This window comes from Polistes fuscatus, unplaced genomic scaffold (assembly GCF_010416935.1).
Source record: "Polistes fuscatus isolate 324 unplaced genomic scaffold, CU_Pfus_HIC Scaffold23, whole genome shotgun sequence".
NCBI lineage: Eukaryota > Metazoa > Arthropoda > Insecta > Hymenoptera > Vespidae > Polistes > Polistes fuscatus.
This window is the reverse complement of record NW_025113100.1, coordinates 2,552,507-2,576,808: the sequence shown is the minus strand read 5'-3', so window position 1 is coordinate 2,576,808 and position 24,302 is coordinate 2,552,507. Positions and strand designations below refer to the sequence as shown.

Below are 24,302 nucleotides of genomic sequence, written 5' to 3'. Positions count from 1 at the left end.
ATTTTTTTCTTTTACTATACACCCCTGAGTACAACGACAATCCGACCACGTCAGCATACGCAACCCTAACGCACACTCGTATTTTTTCCCCTCTTCTGTTCGTATCGATTTTTCAAACGCGTTCTTTTATGCGATCGATTTTAAAGCAGACGGGAAAAGGAAAGAAGAAGAAAAAGAAGAAAGAATGAATGAATGAAAAAAAAAAAACTATGGAAAAGTACATCAGGCCACTCGAGAATATTGCATGCGAGTGGTGAAAGAGATGCACGTACTATTTCGCTTTGTTTAAAGCACCAGGGATACTCAACCCTTTTTTTTCTTTTTATTTTTGTTTTTCTCGAGCCGCATATATTAATTTCCTACATCGAATCTCGAAAATCACGCGAAAAGTGTTGTTACTTTTCATTTTTTTGTTTTAGTTTCTGCAAGTTTTCCGATAACCGTACGAAAATTAACAAAATTTGTCCGAAAAGAAAATTGATGATTTAAAAAAGAAATAATAAAAAAATAAAAAGATGTTTTTCGATGTGAAACATCAGAATCATCCCTTTATTGAAACGTGTTATGGGTTTTATAGATCTATAAATAATGGGGGTGAATGGGAATATAAAAATAAATTCTTCGTTGAAACGTATTTGGATATTAATTAATATTTGTGATTTTTGATATTACAGGTATGTGTTCGATCAACTGTAATAAATCGTGTCAATGACTGTTGCAGGTGTATGGGTGGTGTAGGTGTGTGGATGTGTTGTGTAGGCACTGATTTGATAAAATTAAAAATAAAAACAAAATTCATAATTCATTAATACTAAATAAATAAATAAATAAATAAATAAATAAATAATTAGATAAACAATATTAGATAAACATATAATATATATATTTTTATTATTTTATTATTATTATTTTTATATTTATTTTTATTATTTTATTATTAATATTTGTATTATTATTTTTATTATTTTATAATATATATATATATATTTTAATATTATTTATAGTTATTGTTAATTAATTAATTATTTATTTTTATTTATTTATAATTAATTAATTCGATTTGTTAATTTATATATATATATATAATATAATCAGGGTCTGCTTAATCACCAATTAATTGTTACTGCCACTTGTAAGATTATTTATTTATTTCTTTCAAAATATTTCAATTTTGACTGAGAACCTTGAATCAGGGCTTAGTATCCCTGGGTTTAGGGGTTATAGTTGAGAAAACTTTCAGCAAGAAACGAAACATCTCTCTTTCTCTCTTTCTCTATAACACGTAAAACAATCACAAAAGTTTACGTACAAAATTTACGAGTAACTTACTTATTTAAAATAATTTATTTCTAATTCGAAAACGTTGAAATCTCGTCAACTATTCGACGAACGTTCTTGGGAAAAGAAATAAGCGAGATTACTCAAGACTCATCAATCGATAAAAAGAAATAGGAAGAAGAAGAAGAGTATAGTTGAGAAAAGGAAAAACAAAATCTATTGGATATTATTATCATTGATGGTTGTTGTGAAATGAGAAAATGAATTGTCGAGTGAATAGAATAAACTGGTTCACATCATCGATTCTTCGAAATTAAAGTGAAAGAATCGTCGACAAATGAGACGATTAATAAATAAAAAAAACAAAAAATAAATTACATTATTAATCCAATATAAAAATAAAATTAAAAAAAAGAGAAGAGGGGTGGGATTGCAGAGTAAGAACCGTCGCGTGCGAATTTATCATCGTTTCAATAATTCAGTATGTGAGACGATTAATAAATAAAACAAATAAAAATTACATTATTGATCCAATATAAAAATAAAATTAAAGAAAAAGGAGAAGGGGGTGAATTGCAGAGAACCGTTGCAAATTTATTATCGTTTCAATAATTTAGCATGTAAGACAATTAATAAATAAAAAGAACAAACAAAAATTACATTATTTATCCAATATAAAAATAAAATTAAAAAAAAAGGTAGGGGGTGAATTGTAGGATAAGAACCGTCGCGAATTTATTATCGTTTAAATAGTTTAATATATAAAATGATTAATAAATAAAAAAAAACAAACAAAAATTACATTATTTATCCAATATAAAAATAAAATTAGAAAAAAGGGGGGGGGTGGGATTACAGAGTAAGAACCGTCGCGAATTTATCGTCGTTTCAATACTTCAATATATAAGACGATTAACAAAAAAAAAAAACAAACAAAAATTACATTAATTATCCAATACAAAAATAAAATTAAAAAAAAGGGTGGGGGTGGGGGTGAATTGCAGAGTAATTCGAATTTATCGTCGTTTAATACTTCAGAATATTTTCTTCTTTTTTTTATGTGTATGTATGTGTGTCTACGTGTAGAATAATATTACTTCGTTCTGATAACGTTCAGGTTGATTTTTCCGAATGCACAAAATTGAAAAGCTCACCTTGTGGAAAGCCTTTCTTGTAGCCCGGTGGGAGAAAAGCAGCGGGTGGAGTTATCGGAGGTGCTGCGTCCCAAGTAGGCACGACATCCGGTTGCATCGCGTATCCGCCAGGAAGTTCCAGGATCTTTTGCTGTTTTTCGCAACGTCTTCGTCTCCTACCACTCGGCGTGAAAGTTTTCACGGCCGCTAAGAAACCTACTCCACTCATATCTCTCGTTTCTTTCGTACTTTTTTTCTATCTCGCGGTTTCTTTTTTTCTGTTCTTTAACCCTTTTTTCTAGCAATACGATGATTTCAAGCTACTTTCACAGTTTCCACCTAATTTTGTTCCAAGAATGTGTCTCTGAACCCCCCTTTCAATTTATTTAAATCGGAAAAATTCTTTCTTCCGGTGCTGGGGGGCCGGGGGGGCGTATGGGGGCACTATGGGGGGAATATTCGTCCTCGAAATTTGTTCCTCTTCTTTCTCTTCTTCTTCTTCGTTTTTCTTATAAACTGCTGCTTCTCCTTCTTCCCATTTCCTCGAGTTTAACCAGTAATTTTGTTTGTTACGATTTTACAGGAGGAATCTTCGATCTTTAACGATAAAAAGATATTTTTTTCTAAGAAGAACTTATTCTTCTCATAGAAACGCACCAACAAAAAAATGGAGAAATCGCGACGAAAGATTTATGAAGTTGGGGGGGGGAGGAGGAGGGCTTTAAGAAAGGTAAAGAAAGAAGCATGAAAACTTGCGATACGAGAAGTTTTTCGTAAAAGTGCGGACTATCGTAGGGAAAATTCTTTTTCCTTTTCAAATAACCGTGAACCGGGGGGCCGTAGCAGGTGTGGGGGGGTGAGGGGCCAGCTTTTATCCCGACAATGAAAACTTCAAACGATCACACCAGTTGCTCCGAAAAACAAAAGGTCGAATGGGAAAAAAATAGTCGCGTCGATTATTTTCATCGAAAATTTCGTAACTCGCGAGAGACGAAACAACGATTGCGAAGAGCTTTTTTTCTAAACGGAAACTTGAAATTCGTAGGAAAAGAGAAGAAGCAGCGTTTGAAAATTTAGTCCGGCGAGTGGTAATAGTTTTTTCTCGCACATTTTTCCACGAGAACGCGTTTCCTTTCGGTAGAAAAAATTCGCCAGCAATGGGGGGAGGGGGGAAAGGGTTGGTTGGTTAGGTTGATAAGAAAAAGATGGAAAAAAAAGCTCATTCCTTTCCTCGAGGTGCCACCACCGGCAATGGGAATAAATCATTCGGAGAAGACGACCGGAAAATGTATTTGCCCGTTTTTTTTTTGACGAACCGCCACCAAAACCATCAACCACCAACCACCACCACCATCACCGTGTTCTTTCCTACTTTCTTACACACCCAATTCCGTTTTTACGCGATTTATTTTCATTAAATACGATCGATCTAAATTCGAAGAAGTTGAATTTGACGAAGAAGTTGAATTTGATGAAGAAGTTGATTTTGATGAAGAATTCTTCACGAAAACGATAACCACCAAGATATTTTTACTGATAGCAGTATAATTGCAGTATAATTGCAGTATAATTGCAGTTTTTTATGGTTAGAAAGTGACGACAACGAATAACAAATATTTTTTTACGCGTAACTCATATTATTTTGCCTAATTTTTGTGTTCACCGATTAGTGAGATGATTTTTTTTTTCCTTTTCAAACGAGAAGTAACTTTGTATGATAGATGTGCAATTTTTATGAAATCAAAGATTTAAGATTCTTACACGAAAACTCATGATTTTATTGTATTATTTTTGGGGACTGATTTCTTAAGACTGAAAACTAATCTTCTATTTTTCCATAGGCGCAATATATTTTTTTACATGAGTTCTTCGCGAACATATGTATCATGTAAAAAAAGAATTGGATGAATTTATATGAGCAAGTTATGAAAAAACTTCATCTCGTTTCTCAGAGACCCGAAAAATATGACGCGTATTGTGCGTTCGTTCAAAAAACACCATGGATTATTCTTTTAAATTAAGTTGAGTTTGATAAAGAATTCTTCACGAAAACGATAACCACCAAGATATTTTTAATAATTGCAGTAGAATTGCAGTATAATTGCAGTTTTTTTATGGTTAGAAAGTGACGACAACGAATAACAAATATTTTTTTACGCGTAACTCGTATTATTTTGCCTAATTTTTGTGTTCTCGGATTAGTGAGATGGTTTTTTTTTTCCTTTTCAAACGATAAGTTAGTTTGTAGGATACATGAACAATTTTTATGAAATCAAAGGTTTAAGATTCTAACACGAAAACTCATGATTTTATTGTATTATTTTTGGGACTGATTTCTTAAGACTGAAAACTAATCTTCTATTTTTCCATAGATGCAATATATTTTTTTACATGAGTTCTTCGCGAACATATGTATCATGTAAAAAACAGAATTGGATGAATTTATATGAGCAAGTTATGAAAAAGCTTCATCTCGTTTCTCAGAGATCCGAAAAATATGACGCGTATTGTGCGTTCGTTCAAAAAACACCATGGATTATTCTTTTAAATTAAGTTGAGTTTGATGAAGAATTCTTCACGAAAACGATAACCACCAAGATATTTTTAATAATTGCAGTATAATTGCAGTATAATTGCAGTATAATTGCAGTTTTTTATGGTTAGAAAGTGACGACAACGAATAACAAATTGTTTTTTACGCGTAACTCGTATTATCTTGCCTAATTTTTGTGTTCACCGATTAGTGAGATGGTTTTTTTTTTCTTTTTCAAACGACAAGTTACTTTGCATGATACATGAACAATTTTTATGAAATCAAAGGTTTAAAATTCTAACACGAAAACTCATGATTTTATTGTATTATTTTTGGGGACTGATTTCTTAAGACTGAAAACTAATCTTCTATTTTTCCATAGGCGCAATATATTTTTTACATGAGTTCTTCGCGAACATATGTATCGTGTAAAAAACAGAATTAGATGATTTTATATGAGCAAGTTATGAAAAAGCTTCATCTCGTTTCTCAGAGATCCGAAAAATATGACGCGTATTATACATTCGTTCAAAAAACACCATGGATTATTCTTTTAAATTGGTGACAAGGAAGATTTAAATATAAAAAAAAAGAAAGAAAAAGAAAGAATCCCTACGAAAAAAAAAAAGTGAACGAAATGACACTAAAAAAAAAACAAATAGTTAAAAACCGGCGTAGAGAAGGTGGTGGTGTGCACTTATGTTCGCGCGTTATATTAAATGCAGTTTCCAGATGTAGTGACCTTGAGAAATGTGTGTACGAGTCGAAGAGAGAGAGAGGAGGAGGAGGAGTGCCGAGCTGTGCCGGAAGTGCGAATCGATCACCAGTTGCTGCGCGCGTGTGGAGGGAAAACCAAACGAGAATCGAAGGTGTTCTTAATGGGGAAAAAAAGGTGCGCTCTTGTTGAGAGCGTGTCCCGTACTGGGGTGTCGGGCACTTGTGCTCTCTCCCCCTCTCTCTCTCTCTCACGTAGGTTGTACGCCCTTCCTCTCTCTCTCTCTTTCCGAACGCGCAGCGCGCGCTTATTCGCTGTGTCTGTCTCCCTCGCACGCAGCGAAGCTCTCGCACCGAACGTGGCCGAAACCGAACGAGGATGCGCCGAAGGTTGCCGAATCTGAACGAGGATGCGCGAAAGGAACCAACGAATTCGGCCGATCGTGCTGTCTGCTGCTGCTGCGTGCGTATAAAAGGGGGAGAGCTGGCAACAGGAGAAACTGAGAAAGATTCAGTCGGAGTCTGCGTCTCAAAGACGCGTGGGCGGTTTGCTGCTACCGTTCTCCTGCCGAAACTGAGTCTGCACGCGAGGTTATGCGCGAACCCTCGGCAATCGAATGAAAGAGAGAGAGAGAGAAAGATAGATATATATATGAGCAGGTGCGCGTCCTTTTTCTTCCAGGGCTCGTGGAGAGAAACTTATCGATTCTCACGAAATTTATTTTATTTATTTATTTATTTTTATGTGTTTTTACGATAGAAACTATTTATCATTTAATTATTATTAAACCTTTAATTTCTCATAAATATGGCGAGAATTTTTGTCATCGAAATATCTTTAGATGAAAATATAATATTTCTAAGTTAAATATAAAGGATCGATATATAATTTTGTTCACAAGCTCTTCCAGTGAATAAATATATATATTTAACGTTTAAATATTTGTATTGATTTATCTCGGCGAATATATCCGCAATCTTCTTCAGAATGGCCTCGTCGAGAGCCAGAGAAAGGAGGCAAGCAAGCAAGGGCGCGTTACGAGTAAAATTCGACCCTGAGGAAGGTGGAAGAAAGGGAAAAGGGAGTGCGAAAGAGCGAGAGCAATGGAGAGTGATAGGGGGTGGGTGGGGGCTGGAAGGTGGGGGGAGGTGGGGGAGGTGTCGCGCTATCCGCTATTCGTACCCCGGGCAAGGGAACCGATCGTTACTGGGGAAAACTTGAGCGGTGGAGGGGTCTTTCCATTTTCCGAGGGGGCGTCGTTGGTAGTCGATCGAAGAGGAAGGAACAGAGAGAGAGGGAAAGAGATTGAGTGAGTGAGTGAGTGAGTGTATGTACGAGAGAGAGAGAGAGGGAGAGTATCAGACAGTGAACAGACAGAAATGGTGAAGAAAGTTAGAAGAAATCGAATACACGTTTCTCGATTTGAAGAAATTAAAGCTGGTACGTAGGATTGATTAAATTCCAAGAAATTTGTTTTCGATCAATTCATCGGCTTTTTTTCTAACATAGAAAAATGTATCTTTCTCGAAAATACAAAATTTACGTCTCAGAATATTCGATCAGCTTTCACTATTTTTCTAACTTTCGAGACGTTTTAATCTAAAATTCCTTTAAGTGTTTTCCAAGCTTCAAGAAAGAGAAAGAAAAAGAAAGAAAAAGAAAAGAAAAAATACACGAAAAAGCGAGAGAATTGGTTAAATTTTTCCCAGACACCTACGTTCACCATTGATGTGGGTACTTCGCGAGGCGGCCAAACAAATTTAACCGAGTTACTTTCGTGATTAGAGGAGAGTGGAATGGAATGAAATAAAAATGGAGATAAGACGAGGGCATTTTCATTTTTTAACGAGTCTTTCTGTTTCACGATCAGATATCTCGTTCTCTCCGTTTTCTCACCTGTAAAGCGTGCCCCTTTACGATTTTTTACGATGACGTAGAAAATCATCCCTCCCCCCCAGCCCCACCCCCGCATCTATTTATCGTCGGTGGTCACTTATGGAAACATTTAAACGTTACGTAAGATCTCTGACATTACTTAAAAAAAAAAAGTTTAATTGCGTCAGTGAATAACAACTAGTTTGCAAGCTTGATTTCCCCAGCGAATGAATGTACACACCGGAAGTAGTAGTTCTATGTTCTGCTTTCTTCATTGCTCTTAAAAACCAACGCTCCCACCCCACCCCACTACTCCCCATCCTCCTATCTTTGTCTCTCGCGTAGGAATACAAAAAGAAACGAGGAGTATTTTTTCAAGGATCTCTTTTATCGAGTATTTCGTGGAAAGAACCGGTGAATGAAGAAACTCAGCTCGTTTATATCGGCATTAAATAAAAAAAAAAAAAAACAGTTAAACGTCTTCTCTTCATCTTCGCATTAAAGTTTTATCACTTTTCGTTTATAAATATTGATCTCTATTATTTTCTTTTTATTTAATTAAACTTCGGATATATATATATAAAGAATCTTATGATTCTATCAGTGGGGAGATTAAAAAAGCGAGTAGTAAAAATCGTTGAACACTTTCTTCGAAAGTTTACTAATGCATATTCATCAGGGTCAGTTAAATCTTGTGTTATTAGATTGAAATCTGGTTTTCAGAGTAATCGTATAATAATAATATTATTATATTTTACGAAAATACAGACTTAAATAAACAGACTTAAGATTGGATACACTGACTATACCTAAAGCTTATTTAAGTAGAAATATAAAATAACTTAACTTCTCTAATCTAAAGTAACTTATTTAAGTGGAAATCAAAAATAAAACTGTAAAATATGCAATGAAGTAATTAGTGTCAAATACATAATAATAGATTGCCCCAAATACATCAATGAATTATTATTATTATTATTATTATTATTATTATTATTATTATTATTATTATTATTATTACAGAATTCCAGAAGATCTGAAGACTGCTTTTACAGCAACAATCAGGAAACACCATACCTTGACATTATTCATTTTTTAAAGACAATCAATATTTTTCAATATATTATATAACTCTTAATATAGTTATTTTTTGTTGTTTTATTATTATTATTGTTATTATTGTTTTATTTTTTTATTGTTACATGTCGCTAATGACCTTGTTATTGATGCGACTATAAACTGGTAATAAAAAATTGCCCCGAATACATCAATGAATTATTATTATTATTACAGAATTCCAGAAGATCTGAAGACTGCTTTTACAGCAACAATCAGGAAACACCATACCTTGACATTATTCATTTTTTAAAGACAATCAATATTTTTCAATATATTATATAACTCTTAATATAGCTATTTTTTATTGTTTTATTGTTATTATTGTTTTATTTTTTTATTTTTTTATTGTTACATGTGGTTAATGACCTTGTTGTTAATGTAACTATAAACTGGTAATAAAAACAAAAACAAAAAAAAAAACATATTTTACACACTATTAATCTGGAGTAAGATTGATAAATATTAAAGTTAATTGAAGAGAAAAGATTAAGAAATAATAAAAAGTAATGCACAACGCGATACGTTTAAATTTATAAAATATCAAAGTTTTAACCGGTGAATGGAGGTCACGTTGTAGAATAGAAATAGAGTAGTATATCAAGGACAGTTGAAAAATATCAAGAGAAAAATGACAGATTTAAGTTCTTTTTAGACTTGTAGAAAGAAAAATATAAGAAAAGTTACTAATATTGGTTGTACGGAAAAAGATACGAGAGAGAACGATTTGTATCGGTATGTTTCTTCCGTGCGTGTCTCTCTCTCTCTCTCTCTCTCTTTCTGTATATTCAAGAAAGAAGGTTGCTTTCAAGGTTTCACTTGAACCTTGACCTCCTTTTGGTTTCTCTATAGGGCGCGTCGCAGAACCTTTGCATCGATTTCGGCTGACTGAGAGGAGTGTTCGAAAGGGAAAAAGAGAGAGAAAGAGAGAGAATATACAGCTCCACCCACAATTTCGTTCTGACTACAAAATAAGAAATGGTATTGACATGAATTAATTGACAATATGTCATTGTATGTGTTTTGTCATTTCTATTAACCCTTTTCGCTTGCGCGAACCAGCAACTCGACGAGATTTCGGCCAAATTAAGTAGACATTTTACAGGTACTGTAAAAACATTTATAAACGAACAAGCGTATAAAAATAATCAAATATCATCAGTTTATTCATTTATATGTCGAACAAAAACAAACTTTGATAAATACTACACTCTGTAAATTAGTTTTGTTGCGATATTTAATGAAATTTGAAATCAGCCGGACGCCGTATAGGCGCCGCTCGAGTGCAAAGGGTTAATATTATAATAATTATAAAATTATATAATTAATATTATTAATTTAATATTAACCCTTTGCACTCGAGGCCTTTTTCTCTTGCGCGAACCAGCAACTCGAGACGATTTCGGCCAAATTAAGTAGACATTTTACAGGTACTGTAAAAACATTTATAAACAAACAAGCGTATAGAAATAATAAAATATCATCGGTTTATTCATTTATATGTCGAAAAAAACAAACTTTGATAAATACTACACTCTGTAATTAGTTTTGGTTGAGTTGACACTTGAAATAGGCTACCGGGCGCCGTATCGGCGCCGCTCGAGTGCAAAGGGTTAATATTATAATAATTATAAAATTATATAATTAATATTATTAATTTAATATTAACCCTTTGCACTCGAAGCCTTTTTCTCTTGCGCGAACCAGCAACTCGACGACGATTTCGGCCAAATTAAGTAAACATTTTACAGGTACTGTAAAAACATTTATAAACAAACAAGCGTATAGAAATAATCAAATATCATTAGTTTATTCATTTATATGTCGAAAAAAACAAACTTTCATAAATACTACGCTCTGTAATTAGTTTTGTTGTGATATTTAATGAAACTTGAAATCAGCCGGGCGCCGTATAGGCGCCGCTCGAGTGCAAAGGGTTAAGTTTGATTTTGGAAAGAAAAAAACCCCGAAAAATCGACGAATAACATGAAGAATTTGGAGAATTATATCACAGATTGCACCAATTCATCAGAATTCTGATGAATTCATGTTGCAATACACTGAATTAATGCAATTTGAATACTTGCGAAATAATGTACATATATAAAATACTAAAATTGAAGAATCTTTTCAATTATTTTCTTAAGAAAAACGTAGGATCATCGTTTCTCTCTCCTTTCCGTTTTTTGTTCTCTCTAAATATTTGAAATCAGCGAGAAAAGAAAGAAAAAAGAGATAAGTGCTATTACGGAATAAAACCGTGATTCGATTTGGGAAAAAGAAAAAAAGAAAAAAAAAACCCACCACGTTTATTTTTCGCACTCGTTAACCGTTATAAAAGAATCCTTTTCGATATCCAATGGATATATCTAACAGCCCCAGTGTTCGAAATGAAACCAATAAGGGCATCGAAGTGTCAATAAAACTCGACATTCCTTTTGGGTTTAGGAATCTGGGGACTAAGGGGTGGAAATGAAATTTTCCCAAAGCATTTGTAGACGATAATCTATCTTGAGTTCTTTTTTTTTTCTTTTTTTACGATTGATTTTAGGGGATCAATATTTTTCAAATTAATTTAAATAATTTATTAAAATAAAAAATAATAAAATATTTTTAAAATATTAATAAATAAATAAATATAATATATAAATAATTAAATAAAAATAATAAAATTTTTTTGTTTATATACATAACAAATAATAAATTGCATAATATTTTTATACGTGTATCGAAATTTATTTAAATCACTAACACGAATGGTGAGAAGAAAACATATAGAAAATAATGTCAACGTTAATTAATTCGAGTTTCAACAAGTTAATAAATGTCTCACCTTAAACACGAAGTTCAAGGAAAAGTTATCTCACCGACGAGAAAATGACATCGAATATAACAACAGTAGAGTTACTTAAAATGCTGAAGCTATGCGCTTGAAAGCTCATCTGTAATCTCCTCGACACTGATTTACCAAGTGTAAAAGAGAAATCGTATGCATACGAGTAAGAACATTCTAACTTTAAATGGTTCAATTAAATCAAATTAAATCGAAATAGAGAAAGAGTGAAATAAATTGTTTGTTTGTTTGTTTGTTTGTTCGTTCGTTTGTTTTTTTAATAAATTAAAATAACCATTAAATAAAATAAAATAAAATAAAATGAAATGAAATGAAATGAAATGTAATGAAAAGTACGAGTTAAATAAATAATAATTAATGATAAGGTTAAAAAGCAATGAATATTAATAGCTTTCATCTTATTCGAAATTGAAAATGTTATCGTGAAATGAATGAAAAGAGAAGTGTAATTGGGCCATAGATTGGAAAGAGACATACGACAAATCGAAATCATGAAGGATCGTTTGATAGTACATTCGAGTCGTAAACAAATCGAATTGTGTCACTCGACTAGGTGAATTGCGGTTGGTAATGGAGAGTTGTATATTGATAGACCGATACTGGTGATTAGAAACGATCTATAGAACCGCAACGAATGTAGTAGGAGGAGTTTCGAAAAAGTGGTTTGTTTTAGAATTTCTCTTGATTGCGAGTGCACGTATAAGGAAAGAACACAATCTACTTTTGATCTATTTTTCAATTTACGATAAATAGAAATAGAAAAAGTAATCGTAGAAGAAGAAGAAACATATATTTTTTTCGTTGATTTATATTCGAAAATGTTTCATGTTAAAATCAAACTTTGTTTCGAAAAATAAACGAAGTGTGACCAATTGATATTGTATTTTACTGTAAAAACATTTATAAACAAACAAGCGTATAGAAATAATAAAATATCATCAGTTTATTCATTTATATGTCGAAAAAAATAAACTTTGATAAATACTACGCTCTGTAATTAGTTTTGTTGTAATATTTAATGAAACTTGAAATCTGCTGGGCGCCGTATAGGCGCCGCTCGAGTGCAAAGGATTAATATTATAATAATTATAAAATTATATAATTAATATTATTAATTTAATATTAACCCTTTGCACTCGAGGCCTTTTTCTCTTGCGCGAACCAGCAACTCGACGACGATTTCGGCCAAATTAAGTAGACATTTTACAGGTACTGTAAAAACATGTATAAACAAACAAGCGCATAGAAATAATAAAATATCATTAGTTTATTCATTTATATGTCGAAAAAAACAAACTTTGATAAATACTACACTCTCTAATTAGTTTTGTTGTGATATTTAATGAAACTTGAAATCAGCCGGGCGCCGTATAGGCGCCGCTCGAGTGCAAAGGGTTAAATAGTAGAATAATTCTTTGCAAGAAAATACACTTTTGTTATAAACGGAAAAGAATATCTTTTAGAGAGGGGATTTTAGAGAAGGGATTAAACTAGGGAACGCAAAAAATATATATTTTTATAGAAGAAAAAGAAAATGAAAAAATAAAAAGAGGATAAGGTATACGATCCTCTTTGCTACAAAGCTATGCAAATGTTACTAGGGGGGATAGTTCCTCCTCCTCCTCCTCCTCTTTTCCTCTGGTACTCTTGATTTTGATTTTTTGTCTCAACGTTCTCGTGAAAATTTCACATTTATATTCAAGGCGTTGAGAACAAATAGGAATACATATACCTTGAATCGAGATATTACATCAAATATATTATAGAAAATAACTTTTATTTTTACTTTATTTTGTACTATATATATAATTCGTGAAGTAATAATAACTATTAGATGAAATATAACCACCAAACCGATAAGTTAATAATACGAAAGTTAAATTGAATCCCCCCACCCCTTCCGCCCCAAGTGTATAAGAAAAATATTTTTTTTTTCGATTTCGTTTCAATATCTACCATAAACTGTATATCGTTGTAAATCCGGATATATGTATGGGTTTCCTTCGTTTTATGGGCTTCCAAGCTTGGGTTATCTAATCTCGAGATAGAGTTTCCTTATTGACTTATCGGATTAAATTACATTTCCTTCGAAAAACTATGAAAACGAAAATCAAATAAACACGAACAATACGTGTTCCCTTCTTATATTTGTTTTCCTCTATCTTTCCGTTTTTCTCAGAAAAAGAAATACATTTTTTTTTCGTCGTCTCTCAGTCGTGTAGATTGAAATTTCGTAATATAAATCGAATTTGTAACACGAACGTGATTTAAAATTCATTTAATTATCACATTGTTCGATCGTAATCATTGAAATACCTTTTACTAAGTTAAACTTGACTTACGAAGTCAAATGAAGTTCTAATTTACTTTCAATGATTCAACTTTTTCCTTTTTTTTTTCTCTACCTTAACATTCGTATTCATTTAAATGACAAAAAGAACAAAATCTTCCCTTATCATTAAAATATCCAAAAAAAAAAAAACGTTTTTAATGTCTCCAAAATAACACATCCCAAATAAAACAAGCTAAGCGTTTACAATTATTGCTAAAAAGAAATCCTTGTCGAGAGAAAGGAAAAAAAAATAAAAAAATAAAATAAGTAGCTTCAGTAAGAAGATCTCGGGGTGGGGAGTGGGGTGGGGGGTAAAGAAGGAAAAAAAAAAAGAAAAATCGGAAAGCTTTTTCTGAAAGATTACTCGACGCAATACGCTCCTGACATACGAGGAGCCATGCCCGTCTAAAATCTGCCACAGCTAGGCCAAAATCAATATGGTGATGCAGCAGCAGTAGCAGCAGTAGCAAGCAGCAGCAGCAGCAGCCGACCACGGCCTTTGTGCTCATTATTAAATCCGCCGCAATGTCGAAAGAAAGACCAACCAACCAACCAACCAACCAACCAACCAGCAGCTCCTTCAAACTCGATTATCGTATATCACAATGGGATACATTTTTCTTTTTTTTTGTCTCCTTTTCTTTTCATCACAAATTGATACATATTTTTTCTTACAATTATTTTACCGTTCGTTAAGTAGTATTTAAAAAAAAAGAAATCAGACAAATGGAGAATTAATTTATTATTAATATTAATATTTATTGCTGATGATAGACCCAATGAAAGGGACGAAATGTTCGGCAAGATCAAAATAACGATGAAAAAGATTTTTTAATCCCGTCTAATCTTCCTACGACACCTATTGTAATTAATATTTATATATTAATATTTTAATGAATATTATAATATTTAATTAATGAATAATTCGATGCGAGCAATTTTTTAGCTCGTGTTGTACCAATAGATTGTTCCGAGTATAACAAGAATTGCAACCGTTCGAAATGTTTCTAACGATAAACTATGAGACGATCAATTCGATATATGTTTTCTCGTTTCTTCTTTTTATTTTTAAATAACCCAATTGTTATTACGTATCATATACAAAATCTATATAATGTTTAACTTATAATCACAATGCACATGTATCAAATTTAAAATGTACATTTTATTTAATTATTAATCATCATTTATGTAAATATATTTATATATTCCTTTTATATTTATTGTTCATTTCTCTGTATGTATATTATTTATTTATTTATATTTATATTTCTTTATATACCAATATTTATTTCTTGTTGTGTAACAATGGATAAATCCCGTCAATGCACAAATAAACAAATAATATGAGTTATACTTAAGTATAACTGTATTATAGTTAAAGCACAACGTATAATAATGTAATTATATGATAACAATAGAGATACACAACTTGTATTAGTATAATTACATATTATAATTATACCTATACAACTTATATGTATACATATATATTATATATATTGAGAAACAACACAATACAATAACAAATAACAATAAAGATACAACTTGTATTAGTATAATTACATATTATAATTATACTTATACAACTTATATGTATGTAGGATTCGTGAAAAAATTGGGCCATTGGAATGATTGGACCGGGGGGATTCGAAACCACGAATCTTTTTTTGCTTTCCTCCAAGCGAGTGGCTCTTTAACCATTGAGCTATCCAGGACCCACCGTTCAATCTTCTCACGAATGCCTATTTAAGTGTTTGACTTATAGGTACTCGCATCCCACATGTATATATATGTATATTGAGAAAATAGGAGAGAAAATAGAAACAATTAATAATAGAATGATCATTTGGTAAGACCTCATTGTTTCGTGTTCGGAGAATTGAATGACAAATGTCTCGCGGCTGACAGCCAACAAGGCAACGACGCTGCTCGAAAAGTTCCAAAAGAGAGTACTGGAACTAAGAGGAGAAGAGTGGGTGGCAAGAGGGTGGTAGGAGGGTGGCAAGAGGGAAGTAGCTGGACCATTGCACGGCTTCGTCGAGATGCTTGTTATACACTCCCGCATTAACAGCCTGAGGCCAACTCTTTTGTTCTTGTCAAAAGCTAACTAATCTACTGGCACTCCTGACGCGACGAACCAGCACCGAACGGAATGAGAATAACGTCCAACTTTTTATAACAGAGATGATCAATTTGAAATTTCATATAGTTTTAATATATTACTATACAAAGTGTCTCCTAGATTTTCTTTTCTTTTTTTTTTTTTTTGAACAAGGGGAGATATTTTAGAATTTATTATTAAATATTTGATACTCGAGAGGAACATTCCTAACAGAAAATTAGTGCCCGAGGTGATTCCACTCAAGGGGTAGATAGGCAGGCGAGTATCCTCAAAGAAAATCAATATTCTTGGTAAATGTGTGAGCTAAGGAAAGAGGTAAACGAGATAAGAAGAAGAAGAAGAAGACAGAATGAGTATAAGAGAAAGAGATAGAGAAAGGGTGAAGGATGAAAGGAAGGAAGGAAGGAAGGACAAGGATCGACGGAAATTGTGATAACGATTCGAGAATTCAACGATTCGCATTTTCATTAGGATTCATCTATTATCATAATGAGCTTAATTGGATCTTTTAAAGAAAAGATGTTCGACATAAATTCTCATTTTCTCTTTTTACTCGTTCGATCGATCTATTTGAAAGAATTTGTCTATTTAACGACAATTTGATTTGCCGGAATGGCCGTAGTTTTGAATCATTGGAAAATAAAAAGAAAGAAAATACATTAGGGATGATCAGGAACGAGCGAGGTATAATGAAAGAGAACGCCGTGGAATGACCTACTCTCGCGGTATGCATTATGCTTTATGTCTGAATTCTAACCAAGAACGCGCACTAGACCATAACACGCTTCAATGAGGATGTGAACTTAATTTTCCGAGATTTTGTAATCCTCCATCGCACACACATTTTTGATTATTCTTTAAATCCAATAAATTTCCAGGCTCCCCCAAACTCAAATGAGAAAACAAAAAGTTTCAAACAAACTCCCATTAATAATTGTTAACAAAAAATAAATAAGAAAATCGATGAAAAATTGCACATACAATGATTACTTAAATTTTTCATTTAAAAAAACGCGCGATATTTTTCTGGAACCTTAATAAAACGATCGACAAAAAACAGGCGTCCAATAAGAAATAGTTTTATTGAATATGGCGACGATGTTTCGCAAAAATGCCACCGCGGCAGCACCGGTAATACCAGCAAAGAATGTACTAAAAAATGCGCGCATTTTGAATAAAATCGGAATGTATGAATGAATCGAGGTCGCTGATATAGCCGATTTGTACGTCGTCTGAATATCAGAGACTGTCGTCTTCAACTACCAGGATTTCCACTGAAATTTTATATAACGGAACGAGCTTTCATCGTATTCGGGCCAAGAACTCACCGCAGGCCACGGACGAATCGTGGTGGCGATAGCAACCGAAGCTTTTTCCTTCTTCAGACCGTCCCTTTAAAGCTCAAACCTTTTTCATCTACCTATCTTTCGTTCTCTTCATATCAAACTTTGCACTAGGCACCCGAATTTCGATTTTCTTAATACTAAATAAAAATAAAAATATAAAAAAAAAAACAGAGTCGCGGAATAAGAAGAAACTACGCGTCTTAGCACTTTTCTTGAAGTTTCTTTTCTTCTTTCTACTCTCTACTCTCAGATTGTTTTCAGTATTTTAAGAAATATAGAAACAACGATTTCTCTCTACTGAAATCTTTTTCGAAGCTAGAATCGAAAAATACTTGAAATGAGAATGTTGCCTTTTCGAGATTAAAATAGAAACGAATAAGAAGAGAATAAGAAAGAAAGAAAGAAAGACAATTTTTAGAAATAAGATGTCAAGAGTTAGAATGAATTTTATTGATCCCATCCTACCGAACTTGTATCTTTCCTTCTTGAGAATTACAGTATTTTTACAGACAAAGAGAAGACAATGGGAATTTCCATGAAATTTAATTGGTGCGTGTTAATACTAATATTTAAATAATCACGATACACAAAATCCCCCATTCCAATGTTCACAATTTCCAAAGAATAGTATCATTTAAACTTTTATTTGTATCTACGTTTTATATGTACACACCAGTATTTGTAATATTTTAATGAACGCGTATCAAATGAAAGTTCAAATATTTTTCATTGCGAATTGTAAGCATTAGAAAGAAAATTGTTTTTTTAATGATTATCTGAAGAGTAATAATACACATACACACACACACATACACCAAATCTTATCGAAATTTGGCGTGTACCGATAGAGGGTCCCTCTCGCGAGATAAAAAAATATTTTCATCTACATCCCTTATCTTTCAAGCTGATTTGTAAGTTCACTGGATGATATCGCAACGTACAATGTTGCCATCTGACGACGTATTCTACAAGCTTGGTTGTGCAGAACCCAACAGTAACCTGCGGAAACCATTTGGCAAAGTCGATACAAACGGCATTGACTTTGTCAGATTTCTACTTATCATCTAACTTTACTATTTTTTTTGTTTTAATACACATTTTTTTTTTAAATTGTAGGTAAATTTTTTGGGGATAATTGTAAGATAAATTTTGTAAGATAATAACTAATTGTAGGATAAATTTTCATCTACGATATACCAACACATCGTCAATTTTGATTTTTATTCTCTTCGAATAAATAATACTTGAAAATGTGTAGTCAAAATAATAATGTTATCATTTAATAAACATTGCGTGTACATCGGGGTTTTGCGTCATACTTTTTTTTATCGTCATAAATCGTTATAAAAATCTTATAAAAAAATAAACCCGTACATAAATGTGAAAAATTAAGTATAATGATGCAACTTTTTATCAAAGAATTGACACAATAACCGTCTGTAAAATCATTTGCCTATTTAACGATTGCTAGTTTTTTTTATTAATACGAATAACTGTAAAGAAGAAAAATAAGAAGAAGAAGAAGAAGAAGAAGAAAGAATAATCAGTAGGAATAAGAGAAAATATTGCGTTTCCCTGCTAACATAAGTCATAGAAAAAAATGACGAAGTATAAGAAAATACCGGCACCACTTGACCGGAATAAACGAAGGTTAAACGTACAATTGAGAACATCACTCGACTAAACGCGGCACCATTTTTTACTCATTCGAAACGAGTTGCAAGCGCACATTTTTTTCAATTGACCAACCAACGGAACTAAACCGTCTATTATCATGGTCGAAGTTTGAAAAATGTGCTGAAGTAATTTGAATTTTTCAAATATAGAACGCATGAATTAACCCCGTTTTCTCTTCTTCGATCAAAACAAATATTAATATTTTGATCTCTCATTTTTTCTTTTTTTTTTTTTTGAGGTCAATTTCAAATGAAAAATGTTGAAAACGCAAATTGTTTGTTTTGAATTCTCACTTACGCTTTTAAGAAAAGAAAATGGAAGATGCCATGCGATATTCCAAGAGACTCGTATGACACACGTACCTGAAACAAAAAGATCAACAATTCATTAATATTTTCAATAATTTATTTTTAAAAAAATCTACACGATTGCACACACGTAAGTAGACAAAAAAATATTCTTTTTTTTTAATATATTAATTAATTTAAATTATTAATTTAATATATATAATTCTTTTATATAAAATACCGTGTGTTGTAATTGTTCTTTTCTCCTCTATAATATTTTATCATAATAAATTATAATAAATTAATTGTTTCACAAATATAACACAAGCTTTTTTTTTCTTTTTTAATTCGAACGAATTTACGATGATCGGATTAGTCAGAAACGAATCGGAAACGGAGATTAAGGAGAATCAAATTAATTGTTAATATCATTTTACATTTAGAAATAACCCGCCCCGTGTATTCGAATGTATACATTGCAGATTAACAAATCTGTATGCAAATTAAGTAGATATTTTACAGGTACTTTAAAAACATTTATAAACAAACAAGCGTATAGAAATAATAAAATATCATCGGTTTATTCATTTATATGTCGAAAAAAACAAACTTTGATAAATACTACGCTCTGTAATTAGTTTCGTTGTGATATTTAATGAAACTTGAAATCAGCCGGGCGCCGTATACGCGCCGCTCGAGTGCAAAGGGTTAATATTATAATAATTATAAAATTATATAATTAATATTATTAATTTAATATTAACCCTTTGCACTCGAGGCCTTTTTCTCTTGCGCGAACCAGCAACTCGACGACGATTTCGGCCAAATTAAGTAGACATTTTACAGGTACTGTAAAAACATTTATAAACAAACAAGCGTATAGAAATAATAAAATATCATCGGTTTATTCATTTATATGTCGAAAAAAAACAAACTTTGATAAATACTACACTCTGTAATTAGTTTCGTTGTGATATTTAATGAAACTTGAAATCAGCCGGGCGCCGTATAGGCGCCGCTCGAGTGCAAAGGGTTAATATTATAATAATTATAAAATTATATAATTAATATTATTAATTTAATATTAACCCTTTGCACTCGAGGCCTTTTTCTCTTGCGCGAACCAGCAACTCGACGACGATTTCGGCCAAATTAAGTAGACATTTTACAGGTACTGTAAAAACATTTATAAACAAACAAGCGTATAGAAATAATAAAATATCATCGGTTTATTCATTTATATGTCGAAAAAAACAAACTTTGATAAATACTACACTCTGTAATTAGTTTCGTTGTGATATTTAATGAAACTTGAAATCAGCCGGGCGCTGTATAGGCGCCGCTCGAGTGCAAAGGGTTAATAATCATTTGTGTTTTTAATCCGTTTATAATTCGAAGATTGAAAAGGTACAATTTTTAGTCTCCGAGGATTTATTCAGCAGCGAGTTTTATTTCAGCAGCACGTGGTTGTTTAATACGCAAAATACCTCGATCGATTTTACCGTAGTTTTCGATATCTATGTAATATTTATGTATACGTGCAATAAATACCTATTACGTATGTAGAGGTGTATGTATATAATAGAAAGAAGTCCGATTTTATCGAATTAAAGTTTACGAGCCAACTAACGTGACACACACACAACAACCAGTTGGCTCGTGTCCAACCCAAATGCTAAACTCAAAAGTCACGATATTCGCGTGGCTTTGATCGTATTAAACCCACCCCCCCTTTCCCTCCTTCCCTTCCCGTTGTGGTATTTCATTCTGTATCACCAAACAAAAAGTCAAGAAAATTGATAAATAAAATTAACATTGATAAATAAAAGCCGTTTATAATTGCTGATGTAATTTTTCCATTTTTTTTTCCAAAACTGTGACACTAATTGTGCGTGTAGGGGGGGGGGGGAAATGTAATACAACTTTTATAGAATTAATATGGGGAAAAAAATGTAATAAAATTTTCATAGAATTATTATGGGGAGAAAAAATGTAATACAACTTTTATAGAATTAATATGAGGGAGAAAAAATGTAATACAACTTTCATAGAATTAATATAGGGGAAAAAATGTAATATAATTTTCATAGAATAATATAGGGGAAAAAAATGTTAAAACAATTTTTGTACAAAAAATATTCATTTATATTGCTTTGCAAAGTAACAAAAATGAAAAAATATATTCGGCAAACGCAACGCGCTTCATTGGACGAACAAATTCTGGTGATTTAGAGCAGAGTTTTATTACGTTTTCCGTAGTCTTGACATAAAAAAAAAATTTAGCAGTCAAACGGTTAAAAGTTAAGGGTTTAGGGTTCCACCCTAGAGGGGTAGAAACAATAGGTTTTTTTGAAATTTTTTGTTGACAGGAAAAATATAAAATAAATCGTGTTTACGTAGGTAGAAGTTTTTATTGTGTAGATCTGATTGACTCTGTGTAACATCATTTTTATAGAATAATTTATTTCAAAATGTCACGGCTGTGCAGATCGTTTATCAGATGACCTTTTTATTTCAGTTTTATAAGGTTCCATGCTCGTTCCAATATCTATTGTACATTTGAAATTATGACGAGTCACTTAATTTGTTCTTATTGAACGTAACAACGGCTAGAAAAGTTCGCACGATTTTTTTTGATAAATTGATTTTTAATTGAATGACGCACTACCAAAGTCAAACTTGCCGAAATTTCGCTTGAAAATTGTTAAAAACGAATAAACTATAGCATATAAAGAACAAAATCCTACGTACTTTATTCAGACGATAGATTTTTCAAGTTTTTGTTAACATTCGAAGCGAATTGGTTAAAAATTGTCCGAGTTATGGGGTGCGGTCAACTTGCAAAATGCAATTTTGAGATATAAACGCGTTTAAAGTTTTAAATTAGAAATATTTTATGGCTATAATTTTTTAGGATATCATTTTTGAGGTCTTAAGGGACCATATTTAAAATACACCTAATTCTGTTTTTACACGATAGATACGTTCGCGAAGAATTCGTGTAAAAAAAATATATTGCATCTACGGAAAAATAGAAGATTAATTTCTAGTCCTAAGAATTCAACAAAAATATATAAAAATATATAAAAATATAATAAACCACAAGTTTTCATATGTTAGAATCTTAAACAATTGATTTCATAAAGATTGCACATCTATAATGGAAAGTAAAGGATCATTTAAAATGGAATAAAATATCTCATTAATTCGTGAACACAAAAATTAGGCAAAATAATATGAGTTACGAATAAAAAAAATTTATTACTGTTGTCGTTACTTTCTAACAGTAAAAAACTGCAATTATACTGCTATCAATAAAAATATCTTGGTGTTTATCTTCTTAGAATTCAAAATAAAAAATAAAAAACATCTTAATGGAATTCTTCATCGAATTCAACTTCTTCGAATTTGCATCAATCATGTTTAATCGTTTGATTGCTGAAAAGCGCGATAACGCTGTTGTTTTTCAATTAGTGCCGTAATTATGGCATATGTTTGAAAAAATACGTCAGCAGTTAAACGATTAATCAAAATCGCGTGAAAGAAGTTCGTGTAAAAACAGTATTAACCCTTTGCACTCGAGGTCTTTTTCGCTTGCGCGAACCAGCAACTCGACGACGATTTCGGCCAAATTAAGTAGACGTTTTACAGTTACTGTAAAAATATTTATAAACAAACAAGCGTATAGAAATAATCAAATATCATCGGTTTATTCATTTATATGTCGAAAAAAACAAACTTTGATAAATACTACACTCTGTAATTAGTTTCTGTTGAGTTGACACTTGAAATAGGCTACCGGGCGCCGTATCGGCGCCACTCGAGTGCAAGGGGTTAATATTATAATAATTATAAAATTATATAAGTAATATTATTAATTTAATATTAACCCTTTGCACTCGAGGCCTTTTTCTCTTGCGCGAACCAGCAACTCGAGGCGATTTCGGCCAAATTAAGTAGACATTTTACAGGTACTGTAAAAACATTTATAAACAAACAAGTGTATAGAAATAATAAAATATCATCAGTTTATTCATTTATATGTCAAAAAAAACAAACTTTGATAAATACTACACTCTGTAATTAGTTTTGTTGTGATATTTAATGAAACTTGAAATCGGCCGGGCGCCGTATAGGCGCCGCTCGAGTGCAAAGGGTTAATATTAGAATAATTATAAAATTATATAATTAATATTATTAATTTAATATTAACCCTTTGCACTCGAGGCCTTTTTCTCTTGCGCAAACCAGCAACTCGAGACGATTTCGGCCAAATTAAATAGACATTTTACAGTTACTGTAAAAACATTTATAAACAAACAAGCGTATAGAAATAATAAAATATCATCAGTTTATTCATTTATATGTCGAAAAAACCAAACTTTGATAAATACTACGCTGTAATTAGTTTTGTTGTAATATTTAATGAAACTTGAAATCGGCCGGGCGCCGTATAGGTGCCGCTCGAGTGCAAAGGGTTAAAGTAATAAAAAAAGAACAAAAATTGAAATTTTTGAAAATCCTGAAACAGCTTAACCACCCCTTAAGCATTAATAAAATGATTAATTAATAATAAATTGTAGAAAAAAATTGAAGAAGTGAGGTATGGTTAGTGAACGGATTATACGTACATGTGTATGTGTTTATCTATGAATGTCAAAAGCGATTTAGATGTAGGTCTTCGATTAGACTTTTACGGAATAACCTTGAAGCTTTAAAAAGTTGATATAATCAAAGAGAGAGGGGTAAAAAAGAAAAGTAAAGTTTGCTATAGGACGCGTCTAATTTATATTCAGTTCGATAATTTGTTTTCTTTCTTATTATTTTTTTTAAAAAAAAGAACAAAAAGAAAAAAAATCAAACCAGAAAATTCCTCCTTTCTTTCTTTCTTTCGTAAATTTTCTTTTCTACTTTCGCACAACGCGTATTTTTCCGTTGAAAATATATCGTTGACTGTATCGTGGTTTAAAGCGCGTGGGGTAACACGAGAACGATAATTATCGCATCCCATTAAAATTCATTTACGCGCGA

General features: G+C 31.9%; 2 long non-coding RNA genes across 2 annotated transcripts; one reads left to right on the top strand and one right to left on the bottom strand.

The window, feature by feature from the left end:
- Positions 1-2,920: 2,920 nt before the first annotated feature.
- Positions 2,921-5,860, bottom strand: LOC122518077. Its single transcript, XR_006303972.1, has 2 exons — positions 5,687-5,860; positions 2,921-3,008 (listed from the first exon to the last, which is right to left on the bottom strand). It is a non-coding gene; the product is annotated as an uncharacterized LOC122518077 (long non-coding RNA).
- A 968-nt stretch (positions 5,861-6,828) lies between these two features.
- Positions 6,829-8,669, top strand: LOC122518081. Its single transcript, XR_006303975.1, has 2 exons — positions 6,829-7,099; positions 8,558-8,669. It is a non-coding gene; the product is annotated as an uncharacterized LOC122518081 (long non-coding RNA).
- Positions 8,670-24,302: the final 15,633 nt, after the last annotated feature.